This window comes from Sinohyriopsis cumingii, chromosome 10 (genome assembly GCF_028554795.1).
Source record: "Sinohyriopsis cumingii isolate HCF-2022 chromosome 10, ASM2855479v2, whole genome shotgun sequence".
In the NCBI taxonomy this organism is placed as follows: Eukaryota; Metazoa; Mollusca; class Bivalvia; order Unionida; family Unionidae; genus Sinohyriopsis; species Sinohyriopsis cumingii.
Window position 1 is genome coordinate 3,734,057 of NC_142970.1, and position 12,175 is coordinate 3,746,231.

A 12,175-nucleotide genomic window follows, 5' to 3' on the forward strand; every position below is an offset into this window, starting at 1 on the left:
ACACCAATTCAAGGCCGGATTTAAACTTATCAGAGATGGATGATATGGGGAAACCGAAGGGAAATCTGAGAAACATTGAAAATGTCACTGATGCTGATACCAAAGATGATACCAATGATGATGCTCTATTTGTCTCACAGACATCGCAAGCAGAACAAGATTCAGATGTAGACGAAATTAATGAAGGCATATACATGCAAATCAAAACCAAATTTGGAACTCTTAATAGAAGTGCCTTCAAAAAAAGATTGAAATCAACACTTGATGTCAAAGGTCTCAGGGATTCTAGGCAAGCTCTCTTTGATCTAGCAAAAAGGAAGAGATATGATTGTCCTGATGGTCGATTAGTAGAACGTTTACCTCGAACAAATAGTGCTCCTGTGGAGGATAAGTTATCGGAAGATATTTATATTATATTCCATTTCATTGAAGGAGAAAATAATTACAGTGACATGAAAGCATGTATATCTAAATGGGCATTGAAACATAATTCTGAAACAAGATCATCCCAGCGTATAAACTCAATTCGCAGTGATTGTATATCACAAAGTCCGAAAGCTCCGGTCAATGATAGCGCCTTACAAAGAACTGATGAAGATGCTGATAGAATGAGCACAATATTTGCGCAGATAGCGATAATGAATGATAAGTTTGAAGAAAAATTCTCCAGATTGGAAAACCAGTTGGGTGATATTATCACACGGACAGAAAATGAGATCCTAAACTTAAAGTCAGACTTAGTGGAAACTACGAAGAAACTCAAAGAGGCGAACTCTCATATAGAACAACTGAAATTAAAGGAAGAAAAACTAATCAATGATAATAGAGGAATGTATTTCCAGATGTCATCAATGGCAACCCGGGAAAATGAGATTAAAGAATTATCTTCTCATGCACATCAACATCTAGATGTGATCATGAAAAAGATTAACTGTATTGAGGGAAAGTTAGACACAATTTGTACAAGACACAAACTTTTATTCAATCAGTCTAACAAAGGAAGTGATAGAAACGTAGACTTGCAAATGAAAGAAAATCATGGAAATCATGAACTATCAGCATACAAGGAGAGTAGACATGTTATCTCTCCATCTATTGATCAAGAAAATGTAGTACATGGACAAAAAGAAATACATAAAGAGCCTGCTAGAGCTCTTCCAGTAAATTTGCCTAGCAATGGTCCCGCTATGTTTACATTGAAAGATTTCCCGCCACTTTCACGGAATGATCGGACTAACATAACGGAAAATGTGAATCATAATCAGCGCACAGAAATAACATCTCACAATGCAAGTACATCAACCTACAATCAGCAAAAGAAATTAAGATATGAAGATAGAGCTAACATAAATATAAATGAAAACATAAATAAAGATCAAATAGGGCACAACAAATCACCAAATGATCAAAGAATGATTCCGAATGACGACGAGAGACAAAAAAAGGAAGATACATCATATAGACATATTGAGACAATTATTACCAGACCCAATCAAAGGAATATAGAACCGGATGTGTTTGAACCAGTTGTAAGAAACAAAATAAGACGCATTCTGCTATCAAATGTCAAATCGAGAAAAAATATAGATGTAGTAAGGACAGCTATTGCAACTCAGTGCAAGGAGGAAGGTGTGACAGTAACATTCGTCCGCCTCATAAAGGAACGACCCCATTGGGATGGATCAAATATATATACATTTCGACTAAATGTACTGGATAAAGATTTTGAACTGATGATGAATAATGAATCATTTTGGAGTTCTGGAATAAAATGTAGGGAATGGATAACAAACAGAAAATGGAGAGAAGGCTACTTACTTGATGAAACGCATGAGAATTACAAAATATATTCCTAATGAGCATAACCATATGACTAGTAATTGCTTCTTAATTATAATTATGATCATTATTTCAACATGGAATGTACGTGGTATAATGTCTAGCACGCAGAAATTAATTGAATTGTTACCAGACACAGATATATTTGTTATCACTGAACATTGGCTTTGTACAAAGAATCTAACGTATTTAGATAAATTACATGATGATTTCAAAGTAGTTGCGCTACCTACTGAAGAGATACAACAATGCTATAGAGGTAGTGGCGGGGTTGCCGTATTTTATAGATCATCACTATGCAAAGCAAGCACCTTACAAAATGAGTTCCCAAATATTATGGCGGTGAAAATCTTAGTGAGAGACTTGGAACCTATAATTTTGATTGCAACCTACTTTCCCTCGACAACTAGAACTGATGATGCATATGACAAATTTTGTGAAAATGTTTTTGATGTGTATGATAGGTATTCTGCTGAAAATATATGCATAATTACGGGCGACATGAATGCAGATCTTGTGTGTAAAAATCCATCAAGAAGAGATCTTGCTCTCAAAAAAAGAATAGAACAGAGAAACATAGTTGCTACGCTGGTGATAAAACCACATGAACATTACATCACGTATAGATCAAAAGACATGTCACGAACGTCCACACTTGATTATATATTAATACCTGAAATAATTAGAGGTGCTGTAAAAAGACACATAGTAAATGACAAAATCGATTTCTCAATATCGGATCACCTACCTATTACAGCGGCACTTGCAAAAGATATACTGAAGGAAAATAAAAAGACATGTGTATCTCCAAGAATGAAATGGAACTTGGCAAATCCATTAGAAATGAGCATGTATAAATCTGATGTTAGTGCATTCTTGAATTTCACCTATGAGTGTAAAAAGGTAGAAGATATAGAGAAGTATAATGAATTGATAACTAAGAGTGTAATAACTGCATCAGACCGATATATTCCAAAGTCCGAATTCAAATCGCACTTGAAACCATATTGGAAGAAAAGTGGGCTTGAAAATTTACATCAGAATATGAGAAAAGCGCGCGGAGAATGGATCAAAGCAGGAATAAATAGAAGCACAGAGTGTAGCATCAAAAGAAGATACAAGGACGCGAAAAGAAAGTTTAGAAAGAAACATAGGCAAGAGAAAAAGGTATATAAAGAGTGTATATTTGAAGAGATAGAAAAGAGTGCAGAAATGGGAATAGACGAATTCTATGCAGTCATACGGGAAAATAGAAAAGATAAATCGGACATTGGTAATATTGCATTTCGAGGAGTACAATCTAATACTTTGGATGAATGTGTCAATCTATGGAAACTATATTTTTCTGAATTAAGTGGTACAACAGATGAGGAACATAATGATTGTGTCAAAATGAAGAATATGTACGAAGAAAGCAAACTAGAGAATGATAACATAAAATGTAATAATATTACAGAGGAAGAAGTGTTGCAGCATATCAAGTCTCTAAAAACAAAAAAATCACCAGGCATTGATTGCATATCGAATGAACACTTAAAGTATGGTGGAAAATATTTAATCAGACATTTAACTGCCCTTTTTAATTACATGATCCAGTATGAGTATTTGCCTAATGTATATAGATGTGGGATGATTATACCGATATACAAACAAAATGGTAAAGATAAAAAGGATCCAGTGAATTATCGTGGTATAACATTGACATCTTGTCTGGGAAAATTGTTTGAAAAAATATTGATGACTAGAATTCAAAAGTATTTAGACAAAATAAGCTTTCCACATCCTTATCAATTTGGATTTCGTAAGGAGGCTGGATCTATCTCCGCTGCTTTTACTCTTCAAGAATGTTTGATGTACTTTAATAATCATAACTCTAATGTATATGCTGTTTTTCTGGATAACGAAAAGGCATTCGATAGACTGTGGCATTGTGGACTATTAAAAAAACTAAAAATATTAGGAATTAATGCAAAAATATGGAGAATAATCGCCCATTCCTACACACAGTCAAGTGCCTGTGTAGCGTGTAGAGGATGTATATCTAACACATTTCCATTACGGAGAGGCGTTGGTCAAGGGCGTGTAATGTCGGCTTTTTTATTTCTCGTGTACATAAATGACCTATTGAATGAGCTAGTAATGACTAATTGCGGGATAACAGTGAATCAGATGAACATACCTGGCATGCTTTTGGCAGACGACACTACTCTACTAAGCTCTACGCTGAATGGATTGCAAATACTCGTGAATACAGCTTATCAGTATGCACAGAAGTGGAAATTGAAATATAACTCTAACAAGAGTAATTGGATGATATTTAGTAAAAGAAAGGAAGTGTACTCATCAAATGGAATTACTCTGGGATCACAGAATATTCCTAGAGCAAAAAAAGTGAAATATGCAGGAGTTACCTTTTCGCAATCAATGAAAACTAATGATCGTATAATCTATTCCTACGATAAAGCTAAACGTGTAACAAACTCACTATACTCAACTGGATTAAATGCAAATGGAATGAATCCTATAGTCTCTGTGAAAGTCTGGGAAAGAGTTATATTGCCATCTGCTTTGTATGGCTCAGAACTCTGGTTTAATATGTCATATCAGGGCATTGAATCAATGGAGAAAATACAACGATATTTCGCCCGGAGAGTACAAGGTTTCCCTCAAAGATCGCCTACTGGATCTACGACATCGTGCTTGGGGATGATATCAATGGAAGCTCGCATAGATAAGCAAAAACTCGTATTCCTTGGTCGCATGTGTAGAACATCAGCAAATTTAACGGCTAAAAAGGTTTTCCTCTGGGCTGTTGGAAATTTTATTTTTGACCCCCAACATAGCTACAACTCTTTTATATATGATGTAAATACTGTACTAAAAAAGTATGATTTAGAAGACTATCTCAACGACTTTATTTTCACTGGAAAATTTCCAGACAAAATAACATGGAAAAACTTAATTGGGACAAGAATACAGATATTAGAGGAGAGAAAACATGAAATGAGTATCAGAAATCCATCAGAGGGATTTGGTAGATTTTTAAAAATTAATCCAGGATTAAAAATGCATCATCTATGGAAAATAGCTTACACTGACTCAAGCAGAAAAATGGAATATGGGACATTAATTCGTATTGGAGGAATGCAAGCAAGACCTGGACTGTGTCCCCTATGTGGCAAAATGAGTCATGACCGTATTTTGCACATTTCGATGAATTGTGCCTTAACCTCAGACGACAGAAACCACTTGATGGAAAGTCTATTTTCGCATATGCCTCCAGTGATTTACCGTGATTTCTGTGATCAGATCGATGATGTTATACTGATTATACTACTTGGTGGTTTAAATGATATATCAGAACGTTTAGAATTTGAGGCATGGTTAAATATGATCAGACTATCTACCAAGTATTTCATTAAGATAAAGGATATTATATATTCGATTCAATAGAGAACTCACTCAAAATATAAGGAAAGAAATACTTGTACTGGATTGCAAAGAGAGTAGGAAACTATTTTTGTTGTGAGGATACATTTTCAAATGTTTTATCGTATATATATCTCTATCTAGATTAGTAATGATTTTAATTTATTTATTCGTTTGCTATTGGAAATAATTCAATAAGTAACGAATCTACTATTTTTGTGATTCTATGTATTTAAATGCATTTCTTTTTTGTCTTAAAATCTTCAGAAAATGGAGGAATAAAAGAATATCATCATCACTCAAAATATAAGGAAAGAAATACTTGTACTGGATTGCAAAGCGAGTAGGAAACTATTTTTGTTGTGAGGATACATTTTCAAATGTTCTATCGTATATATATCTCTATCTAGATTAGTAATGATTTTAATTTATTTATTCGTTTGCTATTGGAAATAATTCAATAAGTAACGAATCTACTATTTTTGTGATTCTATGTATTTAAATGCATTTTTTTTGTCTTAAAATCTTCAGAAAATGGAGGAATAAAAGAATATCATCATCATCATCTGCCAACGTAAAAGGATACTAGGAAACGACCGTGTAAAAACGAGCGTGGCAGCTTTTCGCCTGTGTCTTGTGATGATGTCTCTGGACCTATGAATGATGGCAAAATATCGATACACTTGCATCGGAAAAGGGAAAGATATAATGGAGGAATGAATCATGTGTATATTCGATAGTAATGTTAATTAAATCATAATAATGACTTCGATCAGCTGTAATACATTTAAATGCTTGAAATACCTCTTGCTGCATCCTTAATTGGCTTACTTGCTATTTCCCACCCGTTTCAGCATGCAGCGAGTTCACTGTTCGTGTACTTATCTATATAGTGTTTGTAAGGATCTACTGTCCTTATTTAAACTATCAATTTTGATTAAATCATACGTGTTTTACATTTATTTAACCAATATAAATGAAAATAGAAGTTGAGAAACAAAAAAAAAAAAACAACTCATCTTATGCAAAAAAGATTGGGATTACTCGACACAATGGAAACGGTTACGCAGAGGCAAAGTTCATTCATTCCATTCGTTCTGTCAATACACAGTTGTTTGCAGTCAGTCTCAGCTGCGTTCGAAAGGCATGTATGTGTATTTGCATGTGGTATAAATAAAATATATGTTTTGTATGTACGCTGAATCTCTGATATATCATTCGTTGCATAAAATTTTAATCAAAAGTAAACTCGGCAAATATAGTTTCCTGTTAATGAAAAATTTACACAGAATGTGACATAACAATGATACAATTATTTTGCTTGGCTTATTGTATAGACTTGTTGGCAAAATTAAATTCAGGAAGACCTTGAGATACATGAGACGGCTCATATATGCGTAACATATTGAATGATATAATTTAACAGGAATACGTACATAAGCTGGAATAGCGTAGAAAGCCTCGATTTGGCAAATGGCTTTATCTATCAAAACGATGATCATTTGGATAATAGCGAATCAATATAGGATCATACAAAATACATTACATGCATGCATAGGATCTCATATGAAAGAGTTGTGCTGGTATATTGCTGAGATTTTGCCTTAATTTCATTTTTGTCAGGTAATTGCACAATAAAGTCTTAAATCTGGACGTTAACGTTTATACTTTAAATGAAATAACATTTTTTAAAAAAAATTTTTTTTTGCATTAAGTACATATTCCAGTTTCTTATATATGTTATTTTGATTTCATTATACATTGTTCAGACACATAAACCCAGTATTAATTTCGATGCCTTCGTTTTTCAGCGGAGGTAAAAACTCTTCCTGTCTAATGTGATTATTAATTAGATAGTTAAAGATATCTACTCTGACTACAGTGGAATCATAGTGTTTCCTACTGCTTTCATAAATTCACTTTAAAAAAGGACAAATACTGTTTGTCTTACGAATTGCAAAAACATATCATTGGTCTATTGAATACTAGTAACAAAACAGAGAACGCCATACCTTCCAGGTAATTGTTATTATGCCAACTGAGGCTACTCATATTTAGGTCAATGATTACGCCCTATAATAGTTGTCTCCCTTTAATATTATTCATCTGAAAGTAGTACCTGTAACTATGGTAGAAAATTCCAGAGGCAAATGTGCAGATAAGCAAGATGGCCTTGTGTGTGATTGGCTGATCTTGTCACCACTCATGAAACAATATCTGGTCAGTTTTGAAAAAAGTTGGTGAATAGACTTAAATCATTTCAATCCTGGATATGCATATAATTTTTTAATTCGTACTCTTCGGAGATTCGAACCCAGGCCATCTGTTTCTTTTGGAATATCATCATATATGGACTAACATTTACTAATGCTAATCCCATTAGTCCCATAGTGCCTATTCCTTCCATACCAGCCCATACTATTCAATACAGTTTGGGTCCCATGGCAGGAATCCAGAATAACATGAGATCATTTTGGCCTAGATGGTACATACCGGCATTCTGGTGATCAAGAACTATCTTATAGTCACAGCCTGCTCATCTCTGAGAACAAAATGAAATCACAATCAAGCACTCTGTTACATACAAAAGCCTCAAAATTAGGTTCTCACTGTATGAATAATTTAGTGTAGATAATTTAATAGCATACAAGTTAACAAATTTTCCCACAAACTCGCTTAAATTACATAGATCTGGGTTCTCAAACTCAAACCAATCTGAGGGCCGCATGAGGGCATTTTCGATGGACTAAGGGCCTCACCATCTTTGTTATCTGTCATGACACCGTGTGACACCAATAAATTTGCGGGCCACATGATACGGCTTGGCGGTTTGGCGGGCCGAATGCGGATTGGCGGCCTCGTGTTTGAGACCCATGACATAGATGCTATGGTAGAGGAAAACTACCATACCGCATATTTCGATATTTAAAGAAATGAACGCTCCCATTTTCACTTCTTGCTTATGAACATAATGAGAATATGTAGTATAAAATATTAGCCTTTAGTCCTGATGGAAATTTAAGTACAAATGATATAACATGTTATCATTACACAGTTTAAAATATTTAAAAGGTTGATATAGATTGTTTGTCCACTAACATAAAGTAATTATGTTTAATCTCATAGAAAGGACAAATATGGTTTATTTCAGATGGGAATACACAATGTTTCAACTGCAGGTTCGGGTCATGTAAAGGACTTATCAATTTGCTCTTCTTTGCAGATGTCTCTTTTGGTTCCTTGATTTACAAGAAACACATCCCTTTTAGTAACACACTATTTATCCTGTTTTAACTCCATTAGACTTGCTATATCTGTTTTTCCTTTGCATGTTTCTATATTTTTGCATTCGTGTTGCATAGAAGCTGGGATAGGTTGTCCTGTGTGAAAGAACTGGAGGTAGTGATTTCTGATTAAATTCAGATCTCCACTGTTATTCATGAAGATCTGACAGCGACCGCTTAGGGGTCATGGTCTGGTAACCTATATTCTTACCATAATCGCTAATTTTTCAGCCAATCAGATGAAGTCTTATATCTTTGCGTTTGGAGACAGAGCATTGTGGATGAATTTGTACTGAACGATTTAATTCACTTTCAGATTTATGAAAGCTACATTACCATTGGCTAATTCACAGGTCAACAGAACATGACCCAAAGCGGTCGTCGTCAGATCTTCACGTAGGACAGCGGAGATCTGATTTTAATCAGATTAGGTTCTTACATAATAAGACATGATTTATCCCTTATCGCCTAAGTGAAGTTCAGTAAGTGCTGATATGAATAAAATGCAAATAATAATTAAAACAATTCATTTTATTCAAACAAATAGTTAGCTAATAAATCACAATTATGACAACATCAGTTATAACACATCAAAGGCATTTCCAAACACTGATATAGCACATAACATTGTGTTCGGTATTTGAAACTAAGTACACGTGCGACTTAGAAAGTATAGAGGGATATTACAGAATGTTGAAAATTTAATGGGCTATAGTTACAAGGATAACAGTTGTACAAGATAGGGGAGTGAAAGTTAAAGGAACACTGTATTGTGAAATAAACAACAAAGCTGGCGTGACCAGTAACGGCCTTAGCAAACGCGGGGTCCGATTTGAATCATTTTGGCGGGACCCCATGGATTTGCGCGTAGGGCCCCCTGTGAGCAAGGCATTTGGAAAGGTTTTATACGATATTGAACTTAATTGTCTTCAATCGCATTAAATTTACCTTCTATCTAGAGTAATATTTTAAAAAATTACTAACGCGCGGGGTCATTGTGAGAGCGGGGACCAATTGAGCCCGATCGGCCTAAGGCTGGCCCTGAATGTGATTGGTGCATTGTGTTAAAGCTTAAGTGGTTGAGTCCCTTGGCTACACATGAGATTAAGTTATTTAAATTTAGATAATGTTTTGTCATGATGATAACAATATGATACACATGAGCAAACATGTATCTCTTGTGACGGGATTATTCCTCCGCCCCGTCTAGTTCTGGCAGAGTTATCTCTCTTCAGTGTTGTGACGCACATACTACTGTTCTCATCAAATTATTAGACTACTTTCTATGACTGTGTGAAAAGCATGCTGAAATAGGATAAAAGGTATCTTCCTTTCATGAAACATTAATAATTTTGGAAAAGCCATTGGTATTTGATACCACGTGTAAAGGGTTTAAAGTCATGCCAGCACGATTCTGATTATAGAGTACCCAGTAAACATTGAGCTTAAAAATACAAAGCAAAAAAGACAAATCGCATAAAAAACTTAATGAGGATAAATACTTTCAACCATACATAAGGATAGCGCTAAACTGTATTGATGTTACAATTCTCTACAAATATATGAAATGAAAGATGTACGAAAAACTAATGAATATTAGGGTGGCTTTGATGTGCTATCCATACAAGTTGAAAAAGTCAATGAACTAATCAGACGGTGACACATTATAACTCTGGTAGTAGCAAACGAAAAAGCTATTTATACATCATCTTTAATGCGATCTGATTTAAATGCTTAACATTGATTTCAAATTTTCCGATTTGAAGCTATGGGTGGTCTTTGCACGAAATTCCTATCTTCATTTCTTCATTTTGTAATTGGTTATTTTGTCAGGAGGGCACAGGTATGGTATTTTGTTACGACAGCACAGGTATTGTATTTTGTTACGACAGCACAGGTATGGTATTTTGTTACGACAGCACAGGTATTGTATTTTGTTACGACAGCTCAGGTATTGTATTTTGCTACGACAGCACAGGTATGGTATTTTGTTACGACAGCACAGGTATTGCATTTTGGTACGACAGCACAGGTATGGCATTTTGTTATGACAGCACAGGTATTGTATTTTGTTACGACAGCACACGTATGGTATTTTGTTACGACAGCACACGTATGGTATTTTGTTACGACAGCACAGGTATGGTATTTTGTTACGACAGCACAGGTATTGTATTTTGTTACGACAGCACAGGTATTGTATTTTGTTACGACAGCACACGTATGGTATTTTGTTACGACAGCACAGGTATGGTATTTTGTTACGACAGCACAGGTATGGTATTTTGTTACGACAGCACAGGTATTGTATTTTGTTACGACAGCACAGGTATTGTATTTTGTTACGACAGCACACGTATGGTATTTTGTTACGACAGCACAGGTATGGTATTTTGTTACGAGAGCACAGGTATGGTATTTTGTTACGACAGCACAGGTATTGTATTTTGTTACGACAGCACAGGTATGGTATTTTGTTATGACAGCACAGGTACTGTATTTTGTTACGACAGCACAGGTATGGTATTTTGTTACGACAGCACACGTATGGTATTTTGTTATGACAGCACAGGTATGGTATTTTGTTATGACAGCACAGGTATTGTATTTTGTTACCACAGCACACGTATGATATTTTGTTACGACAGCACAGGTATGGTATTTTGTTACGACAGCATAGGTATGGTTAAAGAAATAAAAATTTGGACCTTAATCCTAAGTACCCATCTTTTTTCTTCACCTTTGGGCACAAAATAATTTGTGTCACAGGAAACAACCTAGAGTGAAATCACTGCCTTCATGTGTCATGAAGAACGAAACACACACACACACACACACACACACACACACACACACACACTATACAAACTGTGCAAATTAGAACTGTGCATTTTTCATGATAAAATTTAGTACAAGAGGTTTATTAATTCTGATGGCAATTACATAGGAGTAAAGTCCTTCATTTGTTGCATTTTCAGAATTTGGTAATTCACGATACAACAATACTTATTCTTTGCATACACTTTATTGTTTAAATTAGTTAAGAAGCTGAACTGAAAAATAAATGCATTAATATATATTTTGTAAATGTTTATGTAACACCCGTGCACATTAAATAGTTCTTAATGATAAACAGTTTTGGATTTTGCAAAACAAACTTGAAACATACAAATGAAAGTACAGACGAATAACAAACACTGCGATAGGTGTCGACAACTATTTTACAAAATGCATTCTGTCCCCCCACTCCAAATACGTAATCCTCCTGACATAGAGCATACCGTGTTTTATTGAATGAATACATAACATAATAAAATCTGAATTCTGTTTGTTGCCTTGATTAAAGAAAACTAAACAATCTGTGATTTTCAGTACAGACCAAATGCTGTCGAAATTTCCTGTTTTCATTTTCATTTTTCTACTATCTTCAGTAGAAATATATGATATTGTACATGGATGCCCGACTAATATTCCACGAACAAAGTTGATGGAAAATATTGAACCTTTACCAGATTTGTTATAAAAATTACAAACAAAATTACGAAGAGAATTTATCAGAAAATGTAAAAGCCTTTTTATCACACAACAAAATGCACCTGTTGGTTTCAATTAATTTGAAACTC